The sequence below is a fragment of the Haplochromis burtoni genome, unplaced genomic scaffold (assembly GCF_018398535.1).
Source record: "Haplochromis burtoni strain Fernald_Lab_line unplaced genomic scaffold, NCSU_Asbu1 Contig_377, whole genome shotgun sequence".
In the NCBI taxonomy this organism is placed as follows: Eukaryota; Metazoa; Chordata; class Actinopteri; order Cichliformes; family Cichlidae; genus Haplochromis; species Haplochromis burtoni.
Genome location: NW_024582738.1, coordinates 204,327 through 220,925, shown reverse-complemented (window position 1 = coordinate 220,925; position 16,599 = coordinate 204,327). Strand labels below are relative to the sequence as shown.

Below are 16,599 nucleotides of genomic sequence, written 5' to 3'. Positions count from 1 at the left end.
TGTGTGTGTGTGTGTGTGTGTGTGTGTGTGTGTGTGTGTGTGTGTGTCTCTTTAGTGATCCAGGAGTCAGATTATGAACCCTGTCTGAGATCAAAGGCAGACGCAGAGGGAAGGAGACTTTTAAAACCAAAAACCGGCTCAATGTGACACCACCAAAAGGTTTTGGGGGGGTTTTATATGAGTTTGGATGTCTCCTCATCCACATACAATATATATTTGTTAGTTTAGTATGTTGAGGTATAGTTTATGATCTTTTGACTAGGGCTGCCACAAACGATTATTTTGATAGTCGACTAGTCACCGATTATTGTTGCAATTAGTCGACTAATCAGATCATGCATCCACTGGACGTAAAACGTACAGCTTATTGCACCAGCATGCATCTGCTCTTATATAACTATCATTAGCTTACAGCTTTAAATGTTTAAGGTATGTGCTGACTAAAAATAAAGACGAGATAAGATAAGATAAAACTTTATTAATCCAACGACGGGGAAATTTTTGCGTTACCTCAGCTCAGGTACAGATATCAGAAGGAAATACAAAAAATACAAATAAGTACAAACAATGAAAATAAGTAAGATAATACATTATATACAACGGTAGCACACACAGTATGTGATTATGGATATGGTTGTGGAAATATGCAAGACATAAACTATATAGCTTAACATAACTATTGTACCACTACTATTCCTATGTATAGACATGTACACACACACACACTAAATATACATATGTATACCTATACATACATATATACCTGCACATGTCCATACACATTGAAGGTCCATTATGCATGAAATGGTGACCGTGGATGTTCACAGTGTCCAGTGAGTCATGACATCGTGATTGAGGAGTTATAGAGTCTAACTGCTGTTGGGATGAATGATCTGCGAAAGCGCTCCTTCCTGCAGCGAGAGTGTTTCAGTCTCTGACTAAAGGAGCTGCTCAGCCTACTCACATACTCATGCAGTGGGTGATGTGGGTTGTTCATGAGGGATGTCAGCTTTACTAACATCCTCCTCTCGCCAACCACCTCCACAGACTCCAGAAGACATCCCAGCACGGAGCTAGACCTCCGCACCAGTTTGTCAATCCTGCTCCTGTCCCTGTCCGTGCATCCACTCCCCCAGCAGGCCACTGCATAGAAAAGGGCAGATGCTACCACAGTGTCCATAGAATGTCCTTAATAGAGTCCTGCACCTGCTCAGTATCCTCAGCAGGTGGAGTCGACTCTGGCCCTTCTTATACAGGATGTCTGTATTTGTAGCCCAGTCCAGTTTATTGTTGAGGTGAACACCCAGGTAAGATGATAGTTTATTAAATTTTAATTAAATTTCCAGATTGTTTCAGTGGAGTTTAATAAACTCAGCCGTCTGCTCCTTGCTATCTAAAATATAACAGGACACTGGAGTATATTCTCGAGCGTCTCACACTTCTGATAATCAGCTGTCTGCTTGACGTTTATTCAGCTGTGTAAAAACTATAACTTTAATCTCAGCCAAACCGATTTACTCAGGAACAAATAAAATACTGAAAAAAGTCAAACAATAACATTTTTAAGTTATCTAAGTGACTTATATATATTTAACCTGAGTAGCGAAAGACGGCGGTGGGTTTGAAAACGATTTGCCGGGAGTCCGGTGTTCTCACGGCTCTAGTGACCTAGCCCCCGGCTAGCTATCGAGCTAGTGGGTAACAGACGTCTCCGAAAACATTGGGAGCGCTTTTCAAAATATGTGGTGTCTTGATAAACTGAACAGATATTTGAGGTTTACACAGCTACATTCTCGCCTGAAAATATGTTAAACGTTTATTTTGTGACCCAGAAAGAATAATAAGAGTAATATTAAAACTAACTAGCTGCCGCCATTGTTGGAAACTGAGCTGGGCCACGCTATGAATTCTGGGATAGGTTGGGCCTCGAAGTATACATCCGACCCATCCTTCAAATGTGGGGAAATGAAGGGCGCATTTGTCGGCCGCATTTGTTGGAGTCTTCGAATTTGGACAGTCTTCGTTGTGTCGCTGTAACGACAGCAACGACAACAAATGCAGGCACAGGAGGATGCGGTTACTGAATTTGGACACGGCTACAGCTTCTTCTTCTTCGAGGTTTAACAGCAGCTGGCATCCTTGTACATGCAGTGCTGCCATCTTCTGTTTCAGTCCGTTATTACACTCTTAAATCCTACTACTTATTCCTGCGTCTTTTGTGATCTTACAAAGCTTCAAACGACGCGTCGACTATTAAAGCAGTCGTCGACGATTTTAATAGTCGACGTAATCGTGACTAGTTGACTAATCATGGCAGCCCTACTTTTGACAATAAGATAATTTGTCTCAGTGCACTGGACTTTGCTGCCATTTTGTGAAATCAATTTAACACAGAGACTTCTACCCATGCTTTTGCAGTGTCCCATTGAATGTTATTTAACCTAATGGCCTAATGTTGACTCAGGGAAAAGCCTTGATGAAAAAATCATTTAAGCAAACACAGTCCCTATGGCCATCAAGTAGTAAGTGCTCATTACTAACTGTCTGTATCGTGTTTTCTGATCAATCTCAAAAGCTATGTTCTTAACATGTTCCTAAACATGCAAAGCATTTCGTGTCAGTATGTATTCTTCCTTGAGTGATGGTGAAAAACATGTATAGAAATATTAAAGCATATTTTGATCTGTTGCATTATTTCCATCCTCTAACATTAATTGACTGTCATCTACAAACAACCTCAATCTGATGTGTTTAGCGCTGAAGATTTGCCAAAGTAAACCAAAGTCTAAGGATCATTTATCACATCCATCTACTCTAGATCACTGGATATTTTCCGAGTTTCTCGCCAGCTAATTTTCTTAAGCCCAGAGCAATGTTGTTGAAATGCATTCATGTCAATGGCATTTTCTTGACTCATTGCAACCAACCATGATAAATGACTATAAAACTGTCTTCAAATGAAAATTACAATTAAAAAACACAATCCACAAACTTTAGATGGCAGACATTTCTATATTAAGCAAGCTATGATCAACTGTGCATTTAAGATAAATGTAATGAAGAGAGACTTGGATCTTTATGATTTAAGCCTTTTTTAGATGAAGGAACTCTAACAAGAAAAAGCAAACATTTAGTGTTCAAACTGTCTCACAGTGAAAGAGCCATTAAACAACTCAACTGTTGAATTATACACATAAAAAATATAAATATTATTTATTTATATATGATAATATTACTACAGTTGGATGGATGAACATGAACTGCCAAACAAACATGACCTTATTGGTTCCTGAACCACTGAGAATGCAGTGGTTTGTATTCAGATTTTTGTGTTAAGCAAGATTTAATTCATCATTAAAATGTATTTATAAAGTTTTCATTAAAGCTTCAACATGTCGAGCTGCTGAACTGTTTTTTTCCAGCTTCTTCTTTAAGGCCTTGTATTAACATTATCTTACTGACGTAGTGACACACAGAAGCTGCAATGCATTACCATTGTTTCCTAAGAACTGACACCTACTACCAAAGAGTTCAGAGTACACACGCTGAAAGGGCAGAGGATCAGGTGTGCTCTTACTACTTCCACGTAGGACAACCACTGCTGTGATACTAGCCCATAGTCAAACTGGGCGATATAGCCTCAAAATTGTATCACATTTCAAGAGAAACTGCTTGTAGGCAGTATCATTTATGTGTGAATGAAGGGTATTTTCCATCAAAGGTAAGCACAAAAATATCCTAGGTAGTGTTTTCTCTGGAATTTTTAGGTAAAACTATAAAATAACTGGTTGACACCAGTTTAACAGTAAGTGAAGCAACTTCAATCAATCTTGTAACTCTTTATACTGTACCATATAAAACTGAAAAATATTTTCTACCTGGGATTCATCTGGGTCAAGCCTTTTAACCAGTTGCTTAAAGTCCTGCTTTTCTACCATAAACACCATTTGCTCTTCCTGTCATATGGAGTACAACTATCAAGTGTTCCAGTAATGCTCAGTGAAGTTATTTGTTTACATTAAGGTTGTGCATTACGTGCTACTAGCATCTACTCCACCATAGCATGGTAGTACTCAACTCTGTGTTTTTGCCTAAAGCGATGGGACACATTTGTTGTTACTTCCTTTAGCGGGAATAAATTTAATGCTGATTTTGCAAAGGACCAGACAATGTTGGATATTATTGAAACAGTTCTCTTTTTAAGTACTAATTCATCACTTGCTTCATCAATCAATCAATAAATCTTTATTTATAAAGCACTTTTCATACAAAAAAAAATGTAGCACAAAGTGCTTTACATGGTTAAAAGCTGCCCACCCCACCCTCCAACTCACTCCCCACACTCTCATTAACATCTCGCATGTGCCCGGCTTGCCTCACTGACACATGCACTATGGAACGTAAATACAAGTTGTTGCTATAGCAGCGATATCGTAATTTGGCATTTTTATCTCACGTAAAAATTTAATGGCACAGCCATAGTCCATATAATTCAAATGCATAATGTGACATATATTCAACAATCAACAAACAGCAACAGTTCCAAATGCCAAACCACATCATCATACCGATATGATAATTACATATTGCAATCTTTATGCTGAAAGCTGATCCGATTCAGGCAGCCAAAGCCTTACTGCTTGACAACAGTTCTCATTCAGTTTTACACTGATAGCAAGTATATAACCAAAGCTTCGTCACCTGCAAAAACAAAGATTTCTGCCCTGAAAACTGCTTAAGAAACATTAGCAGTGTATTCAGTTTCATATTCATTTGTTTCTGTCACCTGCCTGCCAAATAAGATAAGATCAACATGCTCGATACACCCATTTATTCTCCTTTCAGACTGCCAACACTCCATGAACGCAACAACACAGTGGGAGGGGGTGAGGGGGAGGAAATAGATACTGGGAGACCGAGGGCATATAAAACAATAAAACTGGATAGGGAAAGAGAAAGGTGAAAAAGGCAGGAAAGTAAGGACAAGGGAGAAACAAACCTAAACAAAGTGGAAAAAAACAGACCGCAAAGGGAGAAGACGCATTTTATAATTTGTGGGCAAGTTCATACCTACTTGCCATAGACATTCCAACTGAATTAGGTCATGACAGAGACACATACATTTTTTGGACCCTAGAGACATTTTGGCTACATAAAAACTGTCATATAATTTAAACAGACAAGTCTATTCATTATGTATGAGGAGAAAGGTAAAAATAGTCACCTAAAGGGATCAGTAGTGACAGTTTTGGATTTTAGCCTTGTCCCCAGTGACACAAAGAGGTAAAGGACTGTTTTGGAGTGCACCAAATATTCAAGCATAAAATGAAACAAATCCTAAAGTCTTTGTTTTGCTCTAACTGATGACAGTTAATGCAAAACAACTTCAATTACACAGAGCAAAACATAAGGACATACATTTTAATGGTGTTAATACTTTGTAGCAATAAGAGAGTGGCTATAAAACTAAATAACCTAATGAAAGAATTTTTTTTTCCAAACCGTTTCAAAGTATTTCAGCCCAGCTTCACACTACCTTCCAATCAGCACATCACACAAAACTTTGAAACTACATTTCTGATGAAAGGAAATCAAAACTGAAAGCAATAGATGTTTTTATAGATGCAAGTTTGATAGCTTGATATATAAAAGCCTCAAATTAGCACAATTAGAAAAATGAAAATTTTAACATTTCTGGTTAAAAAAATTACAGAAATCATGAAATGATTTAAATGTTGTTGCTATTTATTTTTCTGGTGACTCAACTGATAAATTAAGAGTTACACCTCTATTCAAGTGATGAGCTTTTCTCGAGATACGTCAAAACAAATCCCACCCCATGCAAATACCAATACAAACAAGTGAATGGCAATTCATATGTGGAATACACAAACATGACCCCCCCCGCCACACAGTGGAATCACTGAATCACTGATGCAAATAACTGAACACACAGGGAGCACTAAGGACTGTTTTGGATTATCAAAAACACAAATACATTATTCACACCAGAAAAGCTCCCTTTTTTTAAAACATTTGTTTTAATTTTTGACTGTGAGCTTCAACAACACTATGTTTATCAACTCTACAGGTTACCAAAGCTTCTACCATAGCCACTCTGGGTCAAAGCCTGAACAACATATGTGCATGGCAAATGTTGTCTATGCAAGTTTCTATGCAATGTTGTCTATGCAAGGCTGCTGTCTCCACACTGGACTGTACTCAAAATCCATACATTTATTAGAAAAAATACAAAAATTACACTTGACTGAAAAAAACTGTACTCATTTCACTAGCAACTACAGTCAATTGCAAGGTGACAAGGTTTTTTAGCTACCTAACGTATACTGGAGACAGACTTGAAAGCACCACTACTTACACTGACCAAAGGCTAAAATAAGAGCACCAATCATCTCTTTCCCCTTTAGCCCTTAGAGTTCTTCCCTGTCTCTGAAAATAAACCCTGCAGAGAGAATAAAGCAAGGACCTCTTCGAATGCTGAAAACAACAGGTTCACAACTTTCAAAACAATATTTTTGACATGGCAGTCATGTTAAATATGACCACCTGCTCGGTGGAAGTTAGCGCTAAAAAAAAAGGTAAAATCTTGGTAACTTTTCCACACCAGCTTGTAAATCAATCCACTGTATTCTTCATGATGGCTTTGCAAATAACCATGCATAATGTGGAGGTAGAATTGCAATCAATATAGTGTTTTTCTAGAACAGACTAAGGTTCTGCCAAGCACTAATAATCTCCCAAGTGAGCTCTGTTTTCAGAGTCAACACTGCATTGGAAAGAAGAGTTACTGTTTATACAGCTAAACCTAATAGATGTTATTTTCGCTGGCAAAATGGCAGCAAGGTGCCAAAAGTACCCATTTTTTCAGTCACATGGACATTAATATTTCATATATGCTGCTCACAGTAAAACAAGCATACACACCTCACAGCACCTTTCTTCATCATCATAGTAAAAGCACGCAGTAAAATTAGGGTTTATCGTTCTTTGTGACAAACAGAAAGCATAGTTTCCTGAGAGATCCTGCCGAGGTCCAGAAGATCATCCAGTACATTTGCAAGGAAAGGAAGTACATTCTTTAGCAGTTATCTTCCCTGGATCCACAAAAACCCTGCCACACAGAAGTTTCTACAAAGAGGCTACCATTGCAAAGACAATGACTTTGCAATGAAATTGCTTTAAAAACACAATGAATTAAATGAGAATTTCAACCTTGCATCTTTAGGCTTCCACCAATCAGTGATCTGATAAAACAAAGTGTTTATTTTGCTATAAATTCTAAAATGTGGACGCTGTAAATACACTTACTTACACACATGCCTTCAATCCAACAGCACTGAAGACACGATGCTGCTGGGTTGAGTACAGTACCCTATAATAGTGTCTAATGTGAAACACATGATCACATTTTCCACTTGGGTTCCTTAATTCAAACAAAGTTTGAATTCAAATGTCAGTTCACGACATTTTATCTTATTAGCTTTTTCTGTGAAATACTGTTACAATAAGCGGCTTAATCCTTGACACACGGGCCGAAGAAAAAGCACAGGAACAATCACAATCATAAGCAGTATATTTCCGTCACTGCCTTCTCCGTTAACCATACTTAAAGCCAAACCAACAACTATAAATCCTCAATGGCATGATGACAAGTTTTTACACTTAGATGTATGCCAGAGATCATGTAAACAGTATGCAGCATAGAATGTATTGTGAAAATTGACAAAGGAAACAGCTACCTATGACCACAATTAAGGACAACTACCGCATTTTTCGGACCATAAGGCACACTGTTGATGAACGGGTCTGTTTTCATACATAAGGCGCATTAAGCGAAACAAAACAGTCAGATAAGTCAAATTTTACTCAACTCATTCTTCTTGCTTCCTCAACTTCCATACCATTAATTCATTAATGTTAAATTCTCTTACCGCTGCTCCATTCCTGTGTTGTTGCAGTATATTAATGACTAACCTCGTATTGTGGATGGATTATGTCACGTAGCACATTATTATATACCAGCTAGCCCAACTTCAGTAACCCTACAAAAGACACTGCTGTTTAGTTTTTTGTCTTCATTTATGTTGGAAGTGATAGCAGAGCTGTACGTTTTCATTTTATCAGAAATCTCTCAGTCAGAACATGCTATAACATGTTTAGGTGGAAAATAGCAAGCTAACTTCTAACTCCGTGAAATTTAATAAATTCTGTTTTCATGGATGCCTGGGTGTTAAACTTAATTGTTACATCTGGTAAAGCAGCAACGCTGATCGTTTTATTAAAGATGAAAGAATTTAGAAAGTTTCGAGAAACTCTCAGTGATGCCGCAGTGTTCGTTTGACTTTGGGACCTGAAGCGGACGGAGTTTTGCATCCAGATTACTCTGCGAGGCTCCTGACTACGGTAATGCTCTGACAATCCATCAAGTGGTCCAGCTTCGTAGCTTACCAAAGTCATTTGAGCGCCGCATACCACATAAAATCGGTTTGAGGTCAGTAAGCACAACCAGAATTCATACATAAGGCGCACTGTCGATTTTTGAGAAAATTAAAGGATTTTAAGTGCGCCTTATAGTAGGGCTGCTCGATTATGGCAAAAATGATAATCACATTTATTTTCACTGAAATTGAGATCTCGATTATTTGACGATATTTATTTAACCCTTTAAGACCTACCATAGAACCAAGTCCACCAGAGCTTATATATATATATATTTTTTTTTTATACATGCTGTAGTGCCATTTCTGGGAGCATTTCAAGTTACTATACATCAATACAACTGTTATAGCCCATAATTTAATAATATGTATGCATTAAGTTCATAGTAACTACATTAATTGCATAAAAGTGCAATAAACTACAAAAAAAATAAATTTAAAATCGTTTTTGTTACATATATTTCTACTTGGAGAAATTTAAGAGGTTTATCCCTCAAAACTTTAAATACAAAAAAATTGCAAAAAATAGTTTACAACAACAGGAAACTTATTTTGAGTGTCTTCATAGTTATATTTTTGAGATACACCAATTTTTATATACTGCAGGAAAAACGAAAAACAATCCTATGATGCAAATTTGCAAAGAAAACAGCAGGTGCATCAAAATAAACTATTTCCAGCAGTGTAATTCGAGTTCTAAGCATCACAGAAACTATTCAGAAAAGTCAAACATGACTTATAAAAACACCAGTATAGACTTTTAAGGCCTACAAGTAAAAAACTACATTTTCCGCGAAAATGACGTCACTTCCGGTTTAGGGCAGGAAATGGCGGACATGCGACAGTTCGTGCTGACGTCTGTTTCACTGTGGGAAGTGGCAACGCGTGTTTCTGTAATATTATGTTTTTGTTGCTGCAAGCGCTTTTTATGCAATTTTTGCAAAGCTTTATGTGGAAGGAAACCGTGACCGAGGACAAGCTGATGGCATAAGATGTAAGTACAACTCCTCCGGTTTCATATACAAAAAAAATTATTGTGCTAGCTTACGCGGTTCAGGTTCTACAGGGATTTAAAAATAGTTACACAAAACTGAACGTGCGGCTCTTTAAAGGGTTAACAATAACAATGTATTGAATAATGACTTTAAAAAATAATATAAAATAGTGTGCAACACCACTAAAGTTTTTTTTTTACCTCTCTTTTCAACCAACAGCAGTCACTCTCCTCTCCAAATAACTTCTGCTTAGCTTTCCGAGCTTCCCTCGGGTCCTCTTAATCAGCGGTCTCCAACCTTTTTTGCGCCACGGACCGGTTTATGCCCGACAATATTTTCACGGACCGGCCTTTAAGGTGTCGCGGATAAATGCAACAAAATAAAACTAGTACCGGTACCGAAAAAAAGAAGAGTTATTCATAACACACGTGAAAAGACAAAGGAAAACCGAGTTAACGATCAAAACGATAACAAAATAACGCTGAAAACCGATAAAAACCCGGAAACCATACATTTCACACCTGAGCCTCAACTCTCACGGCCCGGTACCAAACGACTCACGGACCAAGGCCCAGGGGTTGGGGACCGCTGCTCTTAATTGTTGTGACGCGTGTTCGAAATGCAGAGAGGTGCGCTGGATTTGCCACACGGAGCAGCGCGAGAGTAAAGCACGAGGGAGGGGCTAATAATCGGCTCAGTCATTTTTAATGATCGTTGAAAGCCCAGATCGTAATCGTGATTAAAATTCGATTAATTGAGCAGCCCTACCTTATAGTGCGGAAGATACAGTAGTAACTATTTTGCATTGGGTGATTGAGACACTACTAAAGTGTGTCTCAATGGCAGGAAACTACTCATTTCCTGCCACTTCTTTACACGGATGGAAAACAAGGTACCAATGGTCGCAATGGTCCAGTCTCCACCCTGCATAAAAAGATATAAAACCTGTTCTGATAAAACTGATATAAAAAATAAAGAAGAGGTTGACAGCCATGTCAAAAATCATGCGTCCTTATGGACTTTATTATGGGCTTTATTTTTTTTATAAACTTGTGTAAATATCTGCCATATTTGTTTCCAATATTGATATGGCATTCTTATGTTCAGTTCTGCTATCTAAAACAGATCCAGCATAGTTCAGCTTTTCACCACAAGGCCCCATTTATCAAAGAGTGTGTATGTTAACATTTCAGGGCAGCTGGGTCTCAGATGGTAGAGCGGGTGGTCTATTGGTATGTTTGGGCAAGATACTGAACCCCAAGTTGCTCCTGATGCATCCATCGGAGTGCAAGTGTGTGCATGAATGAGTAGAAAAGCACCAAGTTCCAGTCCATTATACATTAACAAGGAAACAATTATTGTAGAATAGGCTCGATTTTATTTGAGATGGAAAAATCCTTACTGGCTAGCAAATATTACACTTTCACCCTCGCTGTCGCCACAGTATCATTGCCCTTATTGGTCAGCTGACCACAGAAGAGAGTCATAGCAGAGAGGACGCATCTCTCTTAAGTGGCTTGATCTTGTGGCTTCTAGCTGTGGGAACTCTTCCAAAGGCAGACATTCATAAAATATGTTGAAATGGAATGTTTGCCAGTTTGAGGCTTGCAAAATAACTCTTCAAATGCACAGTTAAGCACAGCTCCTGGTGAGTGGGGATAAACTGCTTAAACAGCAGCACTAAGGACTAGAGAGACCCCTATCTAGGCCCCTCAATGTTGGTTTAATATCTGGCTGGCTCCTTCTGCTCTTTCTTTTACTTACACATACACACACCAAAAGTATGGCCTCAGACCTGGCAAACAGCCTTCAAGTTCTTGGAGCAGCTTTCTCTCTAATTTAAAGTTGATTGCCATGGCCCTCTGTGAGTGACTAGTGAAATACGAGTGTGGAGAAGAGTATGAAGGCTTGGATGTGCGTTTGGCTCCGCGTGCATGTGAATGTGTGAGTGTGCATGCACAAAGCCATTGGATCGTTTACATATATGTGCATGCAGAAGTCTGTGTCAAGGTCTGTGTGGAGCCAGAGTGTATCTGTGTGCTCGTGTGGTTTTTGGCCAGAGCTAGAGCAGAGATTGGACTTCCAGCTAAAGACGTCTGCAGGGAAAGCGAGCTGAATAACAGTACCCTTCTCAGGCTAAAATGAGGTGTTAGAAGGTGAGTTTAACTGTACTGAGCTGTACAGAACATGTGCTCAAGTGAAGAAAGTTAGACTATACAGTCTGGGGTCTGTCTTTATAAACCTGCTGCGAGTTAATGAATACTTCATACAACAATGGGGAAGATTGGGTTAAGTTAAACCTTGCCTCGGATCCTGTGTATTTCTTGGTAACGATTAAATTGATTACTAATGTTTTCTATAATATTTTCATTAGCCAAAACACGCAGGTGTCAGCCACAGTCGACTTGTTTTACTCTGCTTAGGATCCTGGATTTCCCTTTCTTTTTTGGATATGTATGTGGTCTGTGATTCCAAAAAGCAAATTTGTTCCCACTATTTTTCACAATGTTTAGAAAGCAAAAAATACCATCAAGTTTTCCTTTTATAGAGACAGAAGGCTTTAATCCGTGGGTAGGCCAACATCCCAGAGGTAAACAACAAGGTGCCCGGTGTGCCTCGTTTTTCTTAGTCAGTGTATATTTAGTTTCACAGTGGTGAAGTGGTCAAGAAATCTGGTTCTTCGCAAAGGTGTCCAAACTGAGATGCATCCTCCTGAATGAAAAACAGTATACACTGCTGTAAGTGACACGCATGCTACGCCAGGTGTTTGGCTTCTCTTTCCACACAGCCCATTGTGCGTCTGGCTACGACAAAACAACAATTACACGATCTGTCTCTCTGCATAGAATTAGCTGAATGGATTTTAAAGGAGAAAAATAAACAGCAATCAAACAGGGAACCACTGAAAACCTGGGACAAATTAACATCACAAGACTGGCTTAAGCAACCCCGGTTTTCTGTTTTACTCCCACATGGGAGTGAAGTGGAAAAATGGACTCCTATTGGCCAACTGTAGCTAACAGTACAATTGCTTCCGCCTCACAAGAAACTAGAATAGAATAGAAATATCCTTTATTGTCCCTCATTGGGGACATTCACGTGTTCCAGCAGCAAACTGACAGGCAGACGCAGCATGCAGAGTCAAAAGACAATTTACAACATAAAGTAACAAAGTACTAATGAGAAGTCTTTTTTTTTCTGAAAATACAAGATATCTGAAAAATTCAAATAATAATAGTAGCTAATAAAGCAGATGCAGTTTTGTCTTGTTACTGTCTTTGACATATAGTACTAAAGACTCCTGAAAACTATCTCCAAGAATTTAACACGGAACTTCTACAAATCATAACCGATCCAAAGGCTATTACTTTAATATTCCTCGTTTTCAGTACATGTAAAAATTATTTTTGTTGAGGGCCATGTACTTGAGCCAGTGCAATCCTTGATCAATAAAAGTGGACTCTGATCCTACTTTTCGCTGCATCCACCTCTTTAAAGAATCACAGACGTACACTGATGCTGGAATACACAAAGTTATTGGCAAGGTTCATATGTTTCCACTGATACAGAAGTACTGCTTACACTGTGGGCAACTATGAGTTTCTTAAAGCCTTTAAGCTCATAAAGACAGATGTTACAGCATGAACTTTGACCCACATTGTCATTTTAGCGGAGCAACATTCAAGAAACGGCTAATTTCAAGCAAAAGGCTCGCTGCCTGCTTTTCTGATTTCTTTTCCCACCTTCCTTCCCTTTCCTACTCCTGAGACACCTCCAGGCTTCATCATTCTGCTTCGTCTGTTTGCATTCCTGTTGAGCTCTATTTAAAAGCTTGATCACTCCACTGGATAGAGGAATGCACATCTGTAGTGAGACCCCATCCCAGTGTCTCTGTCATCTTTTTCTTTTTTTGTCTGTCTCTCTGTCTGCTTATGCATTATAGTAAGTATTTGTTTCTGATTGAGTTCTCAGAGCATTAGCTTTTGCTATTGACCTGGAACTTGAACTAATTGCAGATATAAATATACAACAACAAAGGGCAGGATGAAGACTAATCTTGTTTATTACACCAACAAGTGCTTTCAGTGGCCATGATTTCAACGCTTCATTTATACTCTGCCAAGTGAGTTCCCGTGCTTGGTTTTCAGAACTGGAACCAAAGCATGTCAATGGAAGCCAGTGAAAGTATTTTTCTTTACCTTTATCACACTATTTTACTATATTTAGAAAATAATTAGACAAATCACAAGCACGCTTTCCACAACAATAATACAAAAAGTACACTAGAACCAAACCACACCAATCTCCAATCCACCCATCACAACAATATTTACACATTTAAATATCATGCAGCACCTTGTTCTCACTGCATCATTTTTAAATGAAATCTAAAACTAAAACACAGCAACTGAAAGACATTTAATTAACAGTGGAAACAAAAAAGCAGCCATGCTCAGTTTATCAATAATAAAAGAACAACACATTGTAACCAGTGCTTTTTGTCCAGGGTACCACCAGCTTTTTACCCATAATTACAAGGCATGAAGTTAAAATACAATTAGAGGAAAAAAAGACTGTGGTATGATGTTTAACAGCCTAAACAGGGATCCACATTGAGGCTAGTACGACAAGTCCCCACTGTGAACAACAGTAGAGTACATTTCCCTTCATTCCCTCCTGTCCCGTGTAGTGAGGCGGATTAAACTTTTCGTCCCCACATCCCTCACCAACCACCCCTCACACACACACAGGCAGTTTACTAGCCGCTAATCCTCTCCCGCCCGGTTTAAACACTTTAAATGGCCGGACTTACCTTGGAAACTATCCCCGAGTTAAATAGGCATTATTATATTGTCGCCTTCCATGGCTGGTACCTCAACGAGTTGTTCCTCGACTCACCGATGACACTAGACACGAAGTAGCGGGGCAAGAGAGCAACAAAGTCGGACAGCAACCAGGAGGAGGAGAGAGGAACGAGGCCGGAAAGTGGGCTGCTGCGCCATTGGAGGCGGCGGATGTCAATCACCTGACTGAGTGGGCGGCCCCTAACTGTAAAGAGATTATGGAGGCTGAGCTATAGGTCTGAGGTGTAATGAGGAATGCGGGATGAAAAACAGAGCGAGGTCTCCAACAGCAGGGTTAAGAAAGTCTGAATGTTTTGGTCTGTTTTTAATGTATGCAGGTTATTTCAAATGTGTGTCTACTATAAAAAATGGAAAATAATCAAAATTCAACTTCAGGCAGTTGTAACTTTAAAAAAAATGTACTTATAAAAGCTGCCTCTTTTAATTTCTAATGAAATTTATGTATATAAATTTTTTCCATGGTTTACCTGTTTATTTTTTATGCACATAGCATAAAATAGGTATAGGTAGTCGGAATATGTATTGCAATATAAACAATAAAAGCACAACACTTTTCAATGGCAAAGTAATGCTGCATACAGGCAGGTTTTGATTACAGATTTCACCAAACTGACAAAAGATTTTCACTGGATATATTAATTTTATTTAAGGTGATTTATTTTTAAGACATAATATTGTTACGTTAGTTCTGTTTTTATTTTATTTTATTTAGCTAAATGTTTTGTTTAGACATGAATAAGCTCTTATGTGTCAAAGTAACTGAACATGTCTATAACAATGGAAGCAAAACAGCCTTTTACAGGTTTCCAGCTAAAATGTTGATCCCGTCTCATGAAGTGCACCACTGATTTACTTATTTCTTTTTATATTTGGCTTACCTGTTTGTTAATGAGTAAATAACACATTAAACCAATTAATGGTTCCAGTGCTCTGGGCTTCAGCAGCAATAAATGACATGACAGTAACAGCTAATTATTGGAAATAATTCCCTTTTCGCCTCCCCCATGAATGGTAGAGGTGGAAAAACACATCTGTTGGTCTAATGCAGTATATTAAAAAACCACTGCTTGTCACAGGGACAGATTTACCACATGACAAAACAGCTTTCTGACATAACAAATTCTCGTGCAAAGTCTGTTTTACACTCTTTTTTCCTGTAAACTAACTTTGACCTCTCACCTAGATCTCCTCCACAGAGAATAAAACAGCCACTTGTGCAGCTTTTCGTTCAGTTTTATGATTAACAGTCAAGAACAATTAGAGTGCAAACTGTGGCAGTTGGATTCCAGTCCGCTCATCAGGCATACAAGGGTGACATCAATTATTCCATTGAAAAGGGGATTTCCAATTTCCAAAAGCTCAGCCAGCCCCCCTTACTGACCCTGACCTTTTTAGCTGCAGCTTGGAAGAGTTACATTTTACCATCTCATTAGGAGCAGAAGAGCAGTGATTGCCAAGCATGCGTAAAAGAGATATGAAAGAGTCTGGTTGTCCATCTTAATTTATCAGCTTATCCAGTGTTTACATATTTGAAATGAGATTTTTTTTTCTCCTATAGAGTGTACCTGCTTAATGTTTGTCCTAGAACAGCGGTCCCCAACCCCCGGGCCTCGGACCAGTACCGGTCCGTGAGTCGTTTGGTACCGGGCCGCGAGAGTTGAGGCTCAGGTGTGAAATGTGTGGTTTTCAGGGTTTTTATCAGTTTTCAGCATTATTTTGTTATTGTTTTGATTGTTAACTCGGTTTTCCTGGGTCTTTTCACGTGTGTCATGAATAAATCTTATTTTTTTTTGGTACAGGTACTAGTTTTATTTTATTGTATTTATTCGCAACACCTTAAAGGCCGGTCCGTGAAAATATTGTCGGGCATAAACCGGTCCGTGGCGCAAAAAAGGTTGGAGACCGCTGTCCTAGAACACTTGTGGAGTGAATTCCCCATCACTACAAGCTTTACAAAAATACCGCTTTCCTGAAAATGAGCATTCACTGTTTGTTTGCTTGTTTAAATTGTGTTTGTTAATTTAAATCTTTCATACTTTTGAAAGAGCAGTTTGTGGCATTGTTGGAGTGTACTACTTTTGCCTTCTGCTGACCTATCCATCTGTGTGGTTTGTATTTTCCAGTCTATTATCTTGCCTGGCATCTGTCTTACTACTGCTGGACGAAATGTACCTGTCACTCTGTTCCCATCTGCCTTATCTTTTGTCTCATTGGTTTGTATGTGTCCGTCCTTCATCTGGGTCTTTTTTCTGTAGCTCATTTAGCCATCTGTTGTGACAC

At 38.7% G+C, this 16,599-nt stretch overlaps 1 protein-coding gene across 2 annotated transcripts in view; it reads right to left on the bottom strand.

Moving 5' to 3' along the window:
• Positions 1 to 14,434, bottom strand: part of il11ra (interleukin 11 receptor, alpha) — a 52,852-nt gene extending 38,418 nt beyond the window's left edge. Inside the window, exon 1 of one of the 2 annotated variants that reach the window (XM_014340544.2) lies at positions 14,268 to 14,434. The gene's annotated coding sequence lies outside the window, so the exon portion shown is untranslated. The remainder of the gene's footprint in view (positions 1 to 14,267) is intronic. The other variant, XM_014340545.2, reaches the window with a different exon arrangement.
• Positions 14,435 to 16,599: the final 2,165 nt, after the last annotated feature.